Below are 14,531 nucleotides of genomic sequence, written 5' to 3'. Positions count from 1 at the left end.
CAGAGCAACTCGGACCCAACAGGTCGTCCGTCTGACATCTCCAACTCATCTCCAACCCACCTAACGGTGGATAATGAGGGGCAGACAGCTGGCCTGTGGACCCCGTGTGGTCACATGCTCCCCCCAGGAAAACTGTCAAAAACCAAGCTTTTAACCCAGCGCAAGCAGTTCTAGGGTAGTATATAAACTTTGACTGGCCCATGTCCAAATATGCATTTTAAAGCGTTATTTTAAAAGCTTACTTAGCAGTCTTTTGTTTCTTATAATTTTTATCCCACGATTTTGCAACCCATTTTTTCACCCAGTGTCAATTATCTAATGTAATCCTGGGCGCTACACTTCCTCTGCCAACCTGGGGGGGCAGCGGACTGACCTCATGCGTCCTTCTATGCATGAGGAGTCCAAGCTGCTTCTTTTCACCTGAAAGGGGAGAGTTTCCCCGGCCGGACGTAGCGTGTGGAAGCCTCCAAGGAACACGTTATTCCGACCAGTTCCTTTCTCCTCCTGGCCAGGGGGGAGGTAGTTTAGAGACCAGGATTACTGCATGTTTTTGTGAAGGTCCCTACCCTAGGGGGCACGGGGAGAACATGCAAACTCCACACAGAAAGGCCCTTTCGCCTTACTTTGCAGTCTTGCTATTTGGCATTTGTTTTACGCATCTACCGGCCTATTGGAGTTAATTTGTCTAATACAGTGGTTTTCAAATCAAGGCCCATTATTTAATTGGCATTTGAGCCGCGCCACGGACCACCGTTTGATGAGATTTAGCCTCTCAGACCAAAGACTAAGCATATTTGTTGTCGTTGAATGAGATTTTGTCCACAACTCCATGCTGTATTGATGTTGGTAGTACCATAGGAGAGAACAGGCAGGCGTTGATGAAAATAACAATTATTCTACATTCTCTAATTTTGTAGACTTCTTGTAAATTAAGTACCTAGATGTTTAACAATTTAACTATTGAGAGTGTACTCTGGTCCATTTGGTTTCATTTTACACTGAAGAGATAAAGGGTCCATTTGGTTACCAACTCTCCATTTTACTGGGGACCACTGGTTGAAAACCACTGGTCTAATACGATACTATGCACCAATAATGATGCTTCTAAGTAAAAAGCTATTGTAGGCTTACTTTGCCATCTCTCATAGCCAATCTGGGAGTCAAAAAAGATCTGTGCCATTGCAATAAGTTACCTACAGATGTCAGTGTTTCTGTTTCTAAGGGGAATCGTAGACATTCTGGTCATGATTCTGCTGTGCAGTGTACGTGCGTGCATGCCTGCATGGCATGATGGCTACATGGGTAGGCTACTCTGCAAAACTCTCTGGTGCATATAAGTATTCCTGAAATGTGTGTTTCAGTGTTTGCTGGAAGCCAACAATCAGGTACTGTATGTGACCTGATTGATTTTGGCCATATAATTGGGCAGCGAGCACTATGGCTTTAGACAAAATGACAATGCTAGTTTAAATTGTGTCTATAATTCCATTCAAAAAGACCTATTACTTGAAACATGGTAACACAAAACAAGTATGCGTGTACAGTGTTGCTTTCTGGCTTCGATCCACGTAGGCTATTCATCTGTCCAACAAAAATAGCCTAAATCAAATGGATTTCAATGCGCTCGTGCCAAAGGATGACGCGAAGAGGCTGGGTCTATAACCGCACACTGTACGTGAGATGCAAGTGAACTGCTGAGTGACTTCATGTAGGCCTATGTACCACCGGCACTCGCCGAGTAGCCTACAGTCGTAGACGGGAGACTGTGTGGGAGGCTAGGAGCCTGTTGGCAATGCATTGGTGATGATATAAAAATGATCGACCCTCAGCCAGCTGCAGAGTCACTTAGGGAAGTCCGAATTTGAGCCAAAAGAAGAGACTGTCTACTGGACCACTGCCCCATGCATGTGCGTAAAGCTGCGACTCATCTCCTTCTATCCTGGCATCTCACAGACTCACACACGCCGCTCAGCTGATCGCACCCTTTTATCTGGAGTCAGACGCGGGACACATCATTTCCAAGGGAGACAACAGGATCTGCGCTTGCCCAGCAGCTGCAGCATCCCTTGAACTCACTCGCGAATGAGTCTTCTCTTATTTCAAGGTGAGTTAGTCTATTTTTAACGTTGGAAATGAAGACCACGGTCCTTGCCTGCTTGCCAATGCAAAACGGCAAAAGTTGTTTAAAGGACTTTGCGCGCTACGGGCATACAGAGGGCAACGTGTGCGACGTGCGTTCGGTAGCAGTGCATCTGTGCAATGCATGTATTAGTAGCTACCTACTACCACTACCAGTGGAGCACTTTTTCCTCTATTGCAGTTACAGTCAGAGTAATGTAATGGAATATATTTGTTATTTCTCAACCAATGAATAATTAATCGGCGTTCGTTTATTGTTGTGTGGCTTTGACTAGGGGGACAGCAATCAACTGATTGTGCACTGCCGTGCAATAGAGGGCGTTTAATTAGCTTGAATGTCAGCAGGACTATCTCCTAGACTCCTATGTATCCCCGAGGAGGCAGCCAAATGAAAGCATAGGTTTTAAATTAATATTAATCAGAATAATACACATATAGGCTATACACCAGCAAACCTGAGATATTCTGTTGTGCGTTATGAGCCTGTTCAAAATTGTCCATTGATCCCAAATTCCCAATGGACATAACTTATAATAGGGGCAGGTGTGATAGAGAATAGCCTATACAGTATAGGCCATATCGGCTACCTGACGCTTATCAGTGAGATCCATAAGACAGTAGGCAGAGAGTAACGGAGAGATAGAGCATCCTTGTGCACTTTAGTCTCCAACTCTTGAAACAAGATAGTGAAGATCCACTGATAAATCTCACGGAGCATTCGCAGCAATATCAACAATTCCACATTTTGTTTTATTTGTATTTATTTTTACCAAACTCCTAAAGCTGTTGCCAGGATATTAATCCCTCACTTACTGATTCTCTGCTCCCATGTCTCCGGCATAACCCAGGCTTATCCAGTACAGCCTAGTAGGACCCCCGAGGGCAGGATCCACTGGGTTGGTGATAAGACTGGGTATAAGCTGAGATGGAGTTTGAGCCTAAAACAACTAAAGCAAACACAACCATAGCTCAACGCTGTTGGCCAAGCGCATCTTTGTGTTTGGGTTGAGTTGTTTTGTGTTTGGTGGGGTGGGTGGTGGACGGTGTACTGTGTATGGACCAGTGTAGTGTGTGTGTGTGTGTGTGTGTGTGTGGGGGGGGAATTGCATTGCAGTCTCTCTGACTCTCACCCCCATCATGCAAACCAGATGAACCCTCTCCCTCTGTATGCTCCCTGCATTCCAGCTTATCTTGCTGGCCAGTTGGACTCGCTTTTATTCTCCTGGACCCTCTGGAGTGGGTAAAGCCTCTCAGAGAGAGAAAGAGAGAGGGAGGGAGATTGGGTTCTCTCTGTACCAGTCAGTCGGACGGATCAGCTGCCTGCTAATTTTCAAATTTAAATTAGTCTCTATATTAGTTAATTTTCCTCTCTTTTAACTGAACTTGATATGATTTAATGAATTTCACATTTCATGGGGACTTTTATTATCCTGATATAAAAGTTCAGTGGATTAGGGGAAGGGGTGTCAGACTGATGAAGGTCATCAACAAAAAATTGAAACTTTGAAATTCAAAATTAGTTAATATATTGAATGTGTGTGCTTTTAAAAAATAATTTGTTGAAATGGCTTAATGTCTTATGATAGCCTTGGTACCCAGGCTTTTATTTTCGTTGGAATATGATGACCACCAACATTTTATAACCTAATGAGGGTCAGATCCCTGGCACGGTGGCACCTCCTGCATGGCTGCGTGTCAAAGTGTCCTTGAGCAAGACACTGAACTCCTAACTGCTCCTGTTGAGTGGGTTGGTGCCTTGCATGGTTTCGTCTGTGATCGATGTGAGTGTGTGAAGGGGGAATTAATGCGGGTTGTAAAGTGATTTAGAGAATATATTATACATTAAATGTACCATTTACCCATCAGATTTTTATCACTGGTGATGTTGTGAATGGGTTGTGAATCTGCTAGATGTACAGTAGTTATGACCCTGAAGGCACTACAAAGAAAAAGAAAACACAGGTGCAGTCATTTAGAACATCAGTCTCTCCGTGTCATTTACACCCTGTAAGCCATGAGTCAAGCGTTACAATCTCTGTCTGCTGCTTAGACAGACAACTAAACCCTATATACCTATACAATAGAAACAGTTTTAGATGAATTGTGCTGACTTTTTTTAGGGGTGCTAGCCCCTCCTATATTCAGCTATTAGTGAAGATTTCCGTCCTACACAAACATTAAATTCCCATTGACAATGAATGGAGAAAGTTACGTCATAGTGTCTTATGCAAATCGGCTTAGTGTTAACTGTACTTGGATGCCTCTTTTTCATCTGCACCAAATCTCCCTTGCTAAAAAGACATTGTGAGCTTGTAGATCTGCTATTTTTGGCCAATGTTCCCCCAGAATATGGAGGCTGGGGCGGGGGGGTTCAAGCTGGAGGAAGGAAATGAACACATGGGCACACACACACACCACATTATCCACCAAACACCTCAGTGGTTGTTTGAATGACGACCAATTCATCACGGACACTTGACGTTTTTGCGTGATGCAGATGTCGCTGGGAGTGTGACGTGGGGCTGGAGTGGTACCATGCCCGCTAGTTGCAGAAGTAAATCGGGCAAATTAGTGTATGTAAGACAATTACACGGTGTGTGGGTGCACAGCAGCTCACTACTACCCAGTACCACTGCTACAGACTCCCCCACCCCGTTGCCCACGGAGACACTGATTAAACACGACTGTTCAGATGCTACAGCCTGAGGAAGAAGGGGAGGAGGGGGGCCCCCTGTGTGTGTATTGTGTGTGTGTGTGTGTGTGTGTGTGTGTGTGTGTGTGTGTGTGTGTGTGTGTGTGTGTGTGTGTGTGTGTGACTCTTTGTGTATCATATGTGTATATCCGTGTGTGTGTGTGTGTGTGTGTGTGCACGTGCGCGTGTGTGTGAAAGAGAGGGTGAGAAACCATGAAAAAAATCCTCCAAATGAATCGCCTCCTCTGGCCCTCCCCTGTCGATCGTCCCTCACCTTCTTGTCTCACAGTGTGAGCCCAGCCTGTAGGGAGGCACTATAGAGTAGAGGAGAGAGAGAAAATCAGAGAGAGAGAGAGAATCAGAGAGAGAGAGAGTCAGCTGGAAACAGGTAGAGCATGGGGGGGGATTGAGTGAAAGACAGCAAAGCTGATTTATACTTAGTCATCCGAAGGTGTCCCTCAGCAAAAATAGCCAATCTACAAGCTCACAAAGCTTGTAGATTGGCTCTTTTCGATGCGCAACACCGGCACACGACCACGTATAAATTAGGCATAAGAGGTAGGCACCATGAGATACAGGGCTGCCGACTACATAATCACCACCTGAAGAATGAGTGATTGAGAGAATGGAAAGAAAGGGGTGGTAGAGAGGAGGAGAGATGGAGGCACAGCTGCAGCCATTCAAGCCTGATTTATACTTCATCGCAAGGCGTACAGCTTTTCTACGACAAAGCATAAATTAGGCTTTAGTGCATTGTATGAACAAAGATCTGCGGGTGACATTGAGTGTAAGTGTACACGGGACTGTAGAATGGAGAGACGGAGTGAGTGTGGGACATACATACAGGTGGAAGCGTGCAGCTCAACCGGCCAGATGGCTGCTTTGGCGATGCTCAGCAGGCAGTGATTGCTGCCTTGCAACATGGCACGTCGCCTTCAGATTGTCAACGCTGTTGTTGATACAAACACAGCAATCATTTGCTGCTGTGTGTGTTCTGTGTGACGCAGTGTGTGTGCTGCTGACCTGAGTTGGTGGTAGGGATGTCTCGATCACAGTTTTGTTTGCTCCCGATTCCTAGACTTCCTTCCTGTAGTCTAGGAAGGAAGTGAGACCATTGTCTGACGCATCATCATAATATAATACTAAAATATCCGTTCCACCCATCTGTCTGTGTCCCTTTTATGCCCATATGGAGATTTCGGTATTTGTCTCTGTATCCCTTTATTCCTATATATGGAGTTCTGTGTCAGGCATGCCCAAATATGGAGTGTTGTGATGTCAGAACAGGCTAGCTTATGGAGTTCTGTGTCAGGCGTGGGACACCGGGAACTGCACTCCCTGTGTAGGTGTGGAGCATGTGTGTCGAATTTGAAGTTGGTGGGGCGTATGGTTGCGGAGTTACGTGGATTACACACGTACGTACAGACGTACAGAGACTTGGTGAATTTAGATAGATAGATGAAACAATAACATGGACCAATGAAATGGTAGTTAAATCTATTGGTCAAATGTGGCTTGTGGAGTTTGATGTAGCACCTCGGTGCATTTAAAGTAGATGCAACAACTTGGTACATTCAAATTAGCTGTTATAGCTGATAGCAGCTTATCAGCTTAACTGTTATCAGCTTGCCTGGGGTTGTCGGGGTTATTGCGCTAATGACGCGTCAATCAGCATGTTCAGGTTCCGGTACCTATAGCATTGGCCGTGTTATTGCGTTGGTGAAATAGGCTCTCTCTCTGGTCCCCTCCCTCCCTCCCTCCCACTCCTCTCCTCCTCACACTCTCTCACTCTGCCTCCCTCCTTCCCTTGCTTGTCACAGGGGACCTCCATCCATATACAGTACTACTATGTATAACAACTCCCTCCCTCGCTCGCACTCACCCTCCCTGAATCACACTCTGTCACCGGGGAATAGATCTCCATTTATCACAACAGAAACCACTGCCTGTGTACACACGCACGCACGCACGCACGTATACAATTTTTGAATCAAGACAAGGTAATGGATTTCGATTACATTAAACTGCTTTGGAAACCGGATGAATGAATGAGTGTCTTGTAAAATTGGATGACATGGATTTCATCAATATGAAAGCCATGCACAGTTCAAAGGTTCCCAGAAGGAAATATAACCGAGCAAACCAGCACGGTAGCAGTTCTGCCATGAATGTGTTGAATGTGGTACCTCAGCAGCATAGCCTGCAAGATGGTCATCATCACCTAACCAACTACATGTCCCATAAGGCCGCAGCACCTGGGCCACGAGGCTGCTGCAGTAATCAGCAGCTTGGCAGCTGCACAGCTGCTGGAGCTGGACACGCTCAGTAGACTAGATGGATTTGAGAATCAAGTCCTGGCAAGAGGAGATTATAAGCAGGAGGCATGTTTGCCTCCCCTGTGTATTTGTTTATAATTTCTCATTGTTTACCCTGCATGCGCTATTTTGGAGAGCGCTTTCATGTGAGGATGGAGAAAATGGGATGGTTTGCTTTGTGCCTTTTATATTTGAGGGAAATTCAAAAAAAATTGCATGTCTTCGTGTAGGCTAGGCCTCTCGTCCACTGGGGCTATTACCATTTCAAACTATTTTGGACATTTCTAGCCATTTGTCCCCACATCAAACATTTCAAAATAGGCATAGAATGTAGGGTCAAGCAAGGCCAGCCCAGGGCTGTTGAAAGAGATTGTAATAATCTGGGCGGATGCTTATATTTGTACAAGCTTTGGTTGAATCTCCACTGGGCCTAATTTGCACAGGGGATTAAACGTTAAATCAGGGTGCTGGAGCAAGCAGATATTTCAAGTTGTAGAATAGAGGCGGGACAATCATTGCTATCTCTCTTCCGTTCTTCCCTCTGTCTGTCCGACTGCCTCTCTCCATCTCTGCTCAACTACTACTCATGATTTGTCAGTGGTGAAGGTAGCAGCTGTTCCATCTGCATTGTAATTTCTTTGATCGTAATCACTTGTGCCAGCTACCTCCAATCTTGGCATCCTCTGCCCCACCATGCCATATGGGCAAAGAGAAGGGTAAAGGAACACTGAAGAAACACACAGGCCTCTTTGGAATCACTTATTGTTGGATTTGAGTGCATTGCTCCCCTGTAAAGGCCATGTGAGATCATGTGAGACTTATTATACGTCCGTACTTCGCAGCTTCGTATTGTCGCTGTCGGGCAGAAACCTTGTATGTGCAAAACCTTTACTTTTCAAGAAATTGAAAATGTGTTCCAATGCATCTGAAGTAGTTATTTAATCACAAGCTCTTATACTTTTAATTGGTTAAATGTTATAAAGCCCACAGACAGACTTAACCATTTAAGGGCATAGCATGTCGTTATAGGTGGAAAGGTTCTTAAGTTGTAAAGAATACCGGAAATAGTAGCTCAGAATGCGCATGATGCAATTGTAAGCTTGTATATCAGTTATTTTCACTACTTGTATGCGACAGCGATACCCCACCACCCCCGCTCTCCACTGGGAGTGTGTAGAGTCTCTTATTCGCCATGTGGACTGGGCTGGAGATGTAATGCTTTTTTTAAACTGTGAAGTTCTGAATGATTGATGCAGACAAGGCATCCCAGCCCAGCTGTAACTGGATCAGGCTTGTGTGAGCTCCTGGATGCCGGGAGTGATTTTCGAAGAGCCCCCACTGAAGACGGTATCAGCCAGTAACATCACACGGCCTGAGTAGCACACTGGAGCGAGTATAAGGGAGCACGAGTGCTCTTTACGGTAGCCCAAAACACAACGGGAGAGATGTTCTGTCAGTGTCGGGTCTCTCTCTTGGTCGATATGTGCAAACAACACAATCCATGTTTCGCCAGCCCGTACTCCCTTCAGATGTACTTCAGAGGTGCTGTCCACAGATAACATGCTATGCCAGGCCTTGCCCTCTCCTCTTTTACCCCCTTATTCTTCTCGACTCATAGTCATTTAAGCGACATAAAGGAGGAGAGAGGCAGGCGCTGATCTGCAGCTCATGTGTGTGCTCCGCGGCTTTTGAGCACACACAAGCAACAGCACCCGCTGTCGTCTTCTTCTCTCTTTCTCCTACGATGGTCCGTGAATTATAGAAGACCTGCTATTGCGCTCAGGCTGCATGGGTTTTCATCAGAGCGCTGGAGGTCACTTTGACTTTACCCTCCATGCTCATCGTATATGCAACACAAGGGATATGAGGAAGACTTGAGAGGAGCCTGCTTCAGGTCGCCATTAGCTCAGGAAGACCGGCTATGAGATTTATGGAAGAGGAGACGAAGGCCGACGGGACCAGGGAGGGGAGGCCAAGCGTGGCTGAGTGAGTCTGTGTGCAGCCGTGCCCTTCATTTGGTTCCTGCATTCTTCTTAATGGCAATTTCACTGTATCTTGCATGCATTATGCATGCGCTCTGAGATAACGCCAAGCGTTGCAGGAGAAGCCCGCTGATTGTGTTGTGTGGCAAAGTGTTTGAATTGGTCCCTCACCTCACATCTGCCTGAGTCTCTCGTATAGCATCCTGTGGCCGTTAGGAGCAGAGAATACTAGGATGATGTAGTGCCGCTTTTAAGCTTCAGCTATACTTAGCTGCGCATGGGTGTCGTGCACCGAAAATAGCTGATCTACAAGACCATAACATGCGCTTCACAACACGTGGAGTGCACATTGGGAGCTTGTAGATCTGTTTTTGGTGCACAACACCCGCAGGCATCTGAAGAATAGAGCTGGTTTTACTGTTCCCCCTGGACACCTTCTGTGACTCTACCATCATGATTAGCAGCCGCCTTGAGAGTGCTAAAGTCTGCAATCGCTGAATTGACCAATAAATGAAACGTGTGGGGGAGGATTAGAAAGGTTGGATTTTCTTGTGGTTTACAATAAATCTTGTGTTAATGCTGCAAGCCAGACAAAGCTGTCATCCAGCCTACAATTATTTCATTTTAGGCCTATTATATTTTCGATAGAGAATCTTTATATCTCAAACATGTATTATCACAAGTTGTCTTCAGAGGCCCTCATGCTGAGAAACAAGGCTGGGCAGAAACACATACCGTTGCGTGCATTTAAAATGTGGAACATGATGAAGATCTTGCACAACTGTCGATAAAACAGTGACTTTATTGTGTGGTGTCAGAGAGAAGATGTCCTGTGGGTATGTGCAATATCAACATTCGCCTCATGAATTTGCCATTTGGGCCTGAATGTTTGTTCCTGTGAGGGGGGCCCTGACACAACTCGGGACCCATAGCCATGGGCTGACCCCTCTGTGTTGTTTGCCGCAAATGAAGCAATGGCAGACTGATCATAAAACATTGCTTTCATAATAAAACCCCCCACGGGTCCCTTGTGATTCAACATGACATTCATTTAAAAGTCATCCTTGATAAAGACGGCATTTTCATGTCCTAATTCCCCTTACCCATCACAGGGAAGGTACCAGTGTCAGCCTCCGGGCTCTGGCTCCACCCCCCCCTCCCCCCTCCCCCCTCCCGTGTCTCTGACACATTTGACCTACTTCTGTCTCCACAACATTGTAAACAGATCTACTAATTGCCTTCATTTATTCATTTGGAAGTCAAGTTCTGTTGCGGCTGGCGCCCTCACAACTCATTCATGTGTAATGTGTACAATGCTCGCCCTCCCCCAATGACTCCTAAGTGTGGGTTTCCTCCAGTCCCCCAGACAAAAGTATCCCATCAGGCCATGCAGTTTCATCCATGGTTAGATACTGTAAATTGGAACGTCGAAGCCCTGTGGTGTGATATAGAAAAGCCATAGTACTATGAAATGCAATAGTAGAAATTATTGCCCCAAAGCAATTCTTAAATAAAGTTACATTCAACTTAAGAATTCAGTTTCAGAACTTTTTGATGCAGACCAGAGACAAAGATATATTTTATCATCATGTTTTCACTCCTGCGAGTGCGAACATCAAAGCCAAAGTGAGGATTTTCTTTGCTCTATCTATCCCTCCTGTGATCAAGAGGACAGCAGGTCTGCTTGACTGGTGTAGTTCTTCAAACACTGTTCTTCCACCCCTGCAGCCCTACACTGTTATTGCTTTTGTCCAACCTCGTGAAACTAGGCCTTCAGAGGAAAAGTTTTTTTTTACAATCCAATCTGAAATCTGAAAATGACATGGCTCCTATTATTGACTCAGTGCGTGAACTGAGATTTTCTAGTATATAATTGTGACCATAGGGCGCATTTCCCTGTGACACGCCTCCATACAGTACATGGTCACGCCTTGTGACACATCACACCACCATTTGGCCATCTCCATATATGAAGATCACAACACTGATCACTCATCTAACCCTGGATAACCATACATGGAGAATACTGGATCATCACGTAGATCTGCATAATGGAGCCGGCCAGCAACTCTACATGTGAGGGATTTCAAAAACTGACACCCCCCAATCCCCCCAAGCAAATACAACCTTGGTGTCACAGACTATTGACTATTCCCAATTCCAATCACTCAACCCAACACTGTGCTATTCTCCATTCTCCGGAGTAAACCTGTCTATGTTACAAAAGACGTTATTGTGCTGCACGACTGACATCAATTCACTTGATTTAGTGTTTTGTTTGTAACATCATTCTGCATCAAGCCAAGCTTTTAAAATTGACTATACAAGCAGCGTGAGCACACGTCTCCTGGCAGTTCTTCACTGAGCTAAAGCAAATACAACACCAAGTTTCATACAAAGGCAAAGCTGGCAACATAACAAATGATGTGCAGAGACACTATCACAGATGCTGTATTCCCTGTGAACATTTTACTTCATCTGTACTGGCAGACAGGGTCAAAGCAACAAGAAAATAAACCCAAGTGTCTCTGCTGCCCCACGGATCATGCCATATAGGACACTGCGAGAAGCTGTGACAGCAAGTCACCCCAATAAAAAGCTGAACCGAGTGTTCTGTGATCTGGATTCAGGTCAAAGGGTTGTGTTTGTAGAGCGTGAGAGACTGGCTTTTTTCCCCCTCTCTTTTGTATACATTGTGATTGGTGCTGCTCGGGTCCCCATGCAGTGCAGAACCCCCCCCCCCCCAGCCAACCGTGTGTGTGTGTGTGTGTGTGTGTGTGTGTGTGTGTGTGTGTGTGTGTGTGCGCTCCTCTGCTGGGGCAGGAGTGTGTCTGAGTGGCGAGTATTCAGCAGGGAGGGCACTGCGCGAGGTGAAGCGCTGTCTCCATAATCCAGGGTAAACACTGAGCAGCATGACTGCACGCCTCAGACGTGACCAAAGCCAGCAGAGCAGAAATGGATGGAACGATGAGACTTTCTGCTTGTCTGCCTGCCTTGCCTGTCTGGCCTGGTTTGCTCTTCTGCGAGAACTTTGTGTTTCTCCAGAGAGCTCAGCTTGAGGTTTTCAACAGTGAGTTAACCTCTGTGCAGCACTATTGTTGTATGTGTGTAAAGTCCAGCTGGGCACGAGCTGGCATATATGATTATGAGCATATATTTAGATTGTTTCTATTTTCTCTGTGCCCCTAGGTTTGTTTGTTTGTTTGTTTGTTTGTTTGTTTTTCCCCAATGTGGATGGAAGTATTCATCTCACATCCCACTGACAAGGAAAACTGCTTGATCGGATTAAAATCCAAATTACACCAACCCCAGCACAGCTGAAAGCTTGTGGGATTTAAAGCAGAACAAGCAAAACAAACAAACTAGACATACTGTATTGCATTGTGGTTGTATTCCTTTGCCAACCATTTGCCATTTACATCCGCATCTGTCCAGACTGTTATGAATTTGTTGTCAGGTCGCAGTGACCTTGACCTTTAACCGTGCGTATGGCCGTCGGACGGACGGACAGACAGACAGACGGATGGACTGACAACCTAAAACAAACCTGAGCTTTGACTTTAACCTGAAAAAATAACAAAAAACTACTAAAGGCTACAGTGCATGCAGTACACATATCAAGTACACTGTATCTCAAGTACACAGGCTTAGATGTACATGGACAACTCATAACAAACAGTTTGCAGAATTACAGTACATTTCAAGCACAACTCAATACAAAAACTGAGTGGACGACACCATAAAACATTACACTTGTTTACAAGATGGTCTTCGTTTTCAATTCATCATAACATAAAGGAGGGAAAAAGGGGAAAAAACATATACAGTGAGGGGGAAAGGGGTGGGTGGGGGATTCAGATTTTACGGGGACCAGTTTCGAATTGCAGCCGTCCATAGGTGCCCTTTGAGAGCGGTTTTGAAGGAGTCAAGGGATTTACATGTCTTAATGACATGAGTTGGTAGGGCGTTCCACATTGTTGTGGCATAGGAGCGAAATTTATTTAGTCCCTTGTTTGTGCTGAATCTGGGTTGCACATGGTTTGTTGAACTCCCTCTGGTGTTATGGGTGTGTACTTCATTGACATTAATTTAAGGAAGTATTAGGCAGGTACATGTGTATCTTGGTGGTGTATCGAATATTGTGGACCAGACCCATTGTAAGATGTTGTACTCTGTCGTCAACCCTAAGCCATTCCAGCCTGTCAAAGTGGGCAGGGGTGAGGTGGGTTTATGGGGTGAGGCCCAGTAGTGGCCTGTTTGTTTTGTGAAGTCTGGAGCCTTGTTTTATGTGCCTTCAGACATGGCTGTCTGCCGGCAGAGGCATGAAAAAGAATAGAATGGAATTGTCTTTGGAAACGCTGTTCATAGGCTGTTGAAAGTGGTTTCAGTGGGTGTGGTAAACTTATAGGGGATTCACACTGAGACGGACTGAGTCCGTTTCATTCGAACCGTTTCCGAATACGGTTGCCTGGTCCCCGCTGGCCATGATTCACATTGCCCGAGATTTAACAGTGCACACTTGCATAACACACTTTGATCCTCCAGGTGGCGGTGTGCTTGGACCATAGTGTGAATCGCCTCTTAGAAGGTTGTGGTTATTATTAGTGACAATGCATTGGTTTTGTGCAACCCTGTGCAGTGTCTACATGTATTGCCACCATCATAATGCAGAGTGGGGTAACGGGTACGGTCGCCCCAATTCCATCTCGCCCCAGCTTTTTTCCGCCAACCTCACACCGACAGCTCGGTGCGGCGGTTCTTGTATTCTTTTTTTTTGTTTTTACTGAGAATAAGGTTAGAAATAAGTTTAGGGTTAGGCATAGTTTTACTGGGGTTAAGTTTAGGAATAGGGTTAGGTTTAGGCATAGTTTTACTGAGGTTAAGGTTAGGAATAATGTTAGGTTTAACCGTTTAAGCATAATTTACTTAGATTACTTTAGGAATACAAGGCCACGCTGTTCCGCCGGCTGTACGCCCGGGGCGAGTTGGTAAAGGGGCGAGTTGTTTTGTATTCCAGAGTGGCCCTGCTCCTGTAACTGTGAATACTTTTCTAAATTCGTTCAGCAGTAGTTGGCTGTCCAATTCATTTTTTTGTTTGTTTTTTAAACATACGTATATTGATTTTTCTTTACAACATACCGGTAGTATTCTCATTTTTCCATACACCCAAATGGCAGCAAATGTCAGCACAAACACTAAAACAAAACCAGGATATGTGCATGAATACAAAACAAACAAACATGTCCAATTCATTTTAAATACTCTTATGTATTTGCTACAAGAGGGAGAGAGACTTTAAGAGATGTTTAAGTCAAGCCACTTTGATGTTGTCATTTTAAAGCCACAGTTGGCTCCATGTTCAGCAACTACAGTCTACAGACATGTAGTTGTCTACATGTACAG

The 14,531-nt window shown here is 45.2% G+C and overlaps 1 protein-coding gene across 1 annotated transcript in view; it reads left to right on the top strand.

The window, feature by feature from the left end:
- The first annotated feature begins 1,970 nt into the window (after nucleotides 1–1,970).
- Nucleotides 1,971–14,531, top strand: part of LOC308331125 (plexin-A2-like) — an 88,714-nt gene continuing 76,153 nt past the window's right edge. Inside the window, exon 1 of the mRNA XM_080786306.1 lies at nucleotides 1,971–2,104. The gene's annotated coding sequence lies outside the window, so the exon portion shown is untranslated. The remainder of the gene's footprint in view (nucleotides 2,105–14,531) is intronic.

Source organism: Protomyctophum bolini (assembly GCF_963924005.1).
Source record: "Protomyctophum bolini genome assembly, chromosome: 2".
NCBI classification, from domain to species: domain Eukaryota; kingdom Metazoa; phylum Chordata; class Actinopteri; order Myctophiformes; family Myctophidae; genus Protomyctophum; species Protomyctophum bolini.
This window is presented reverse-complemented; position numbering and strand designations above follow the sequence as displayed.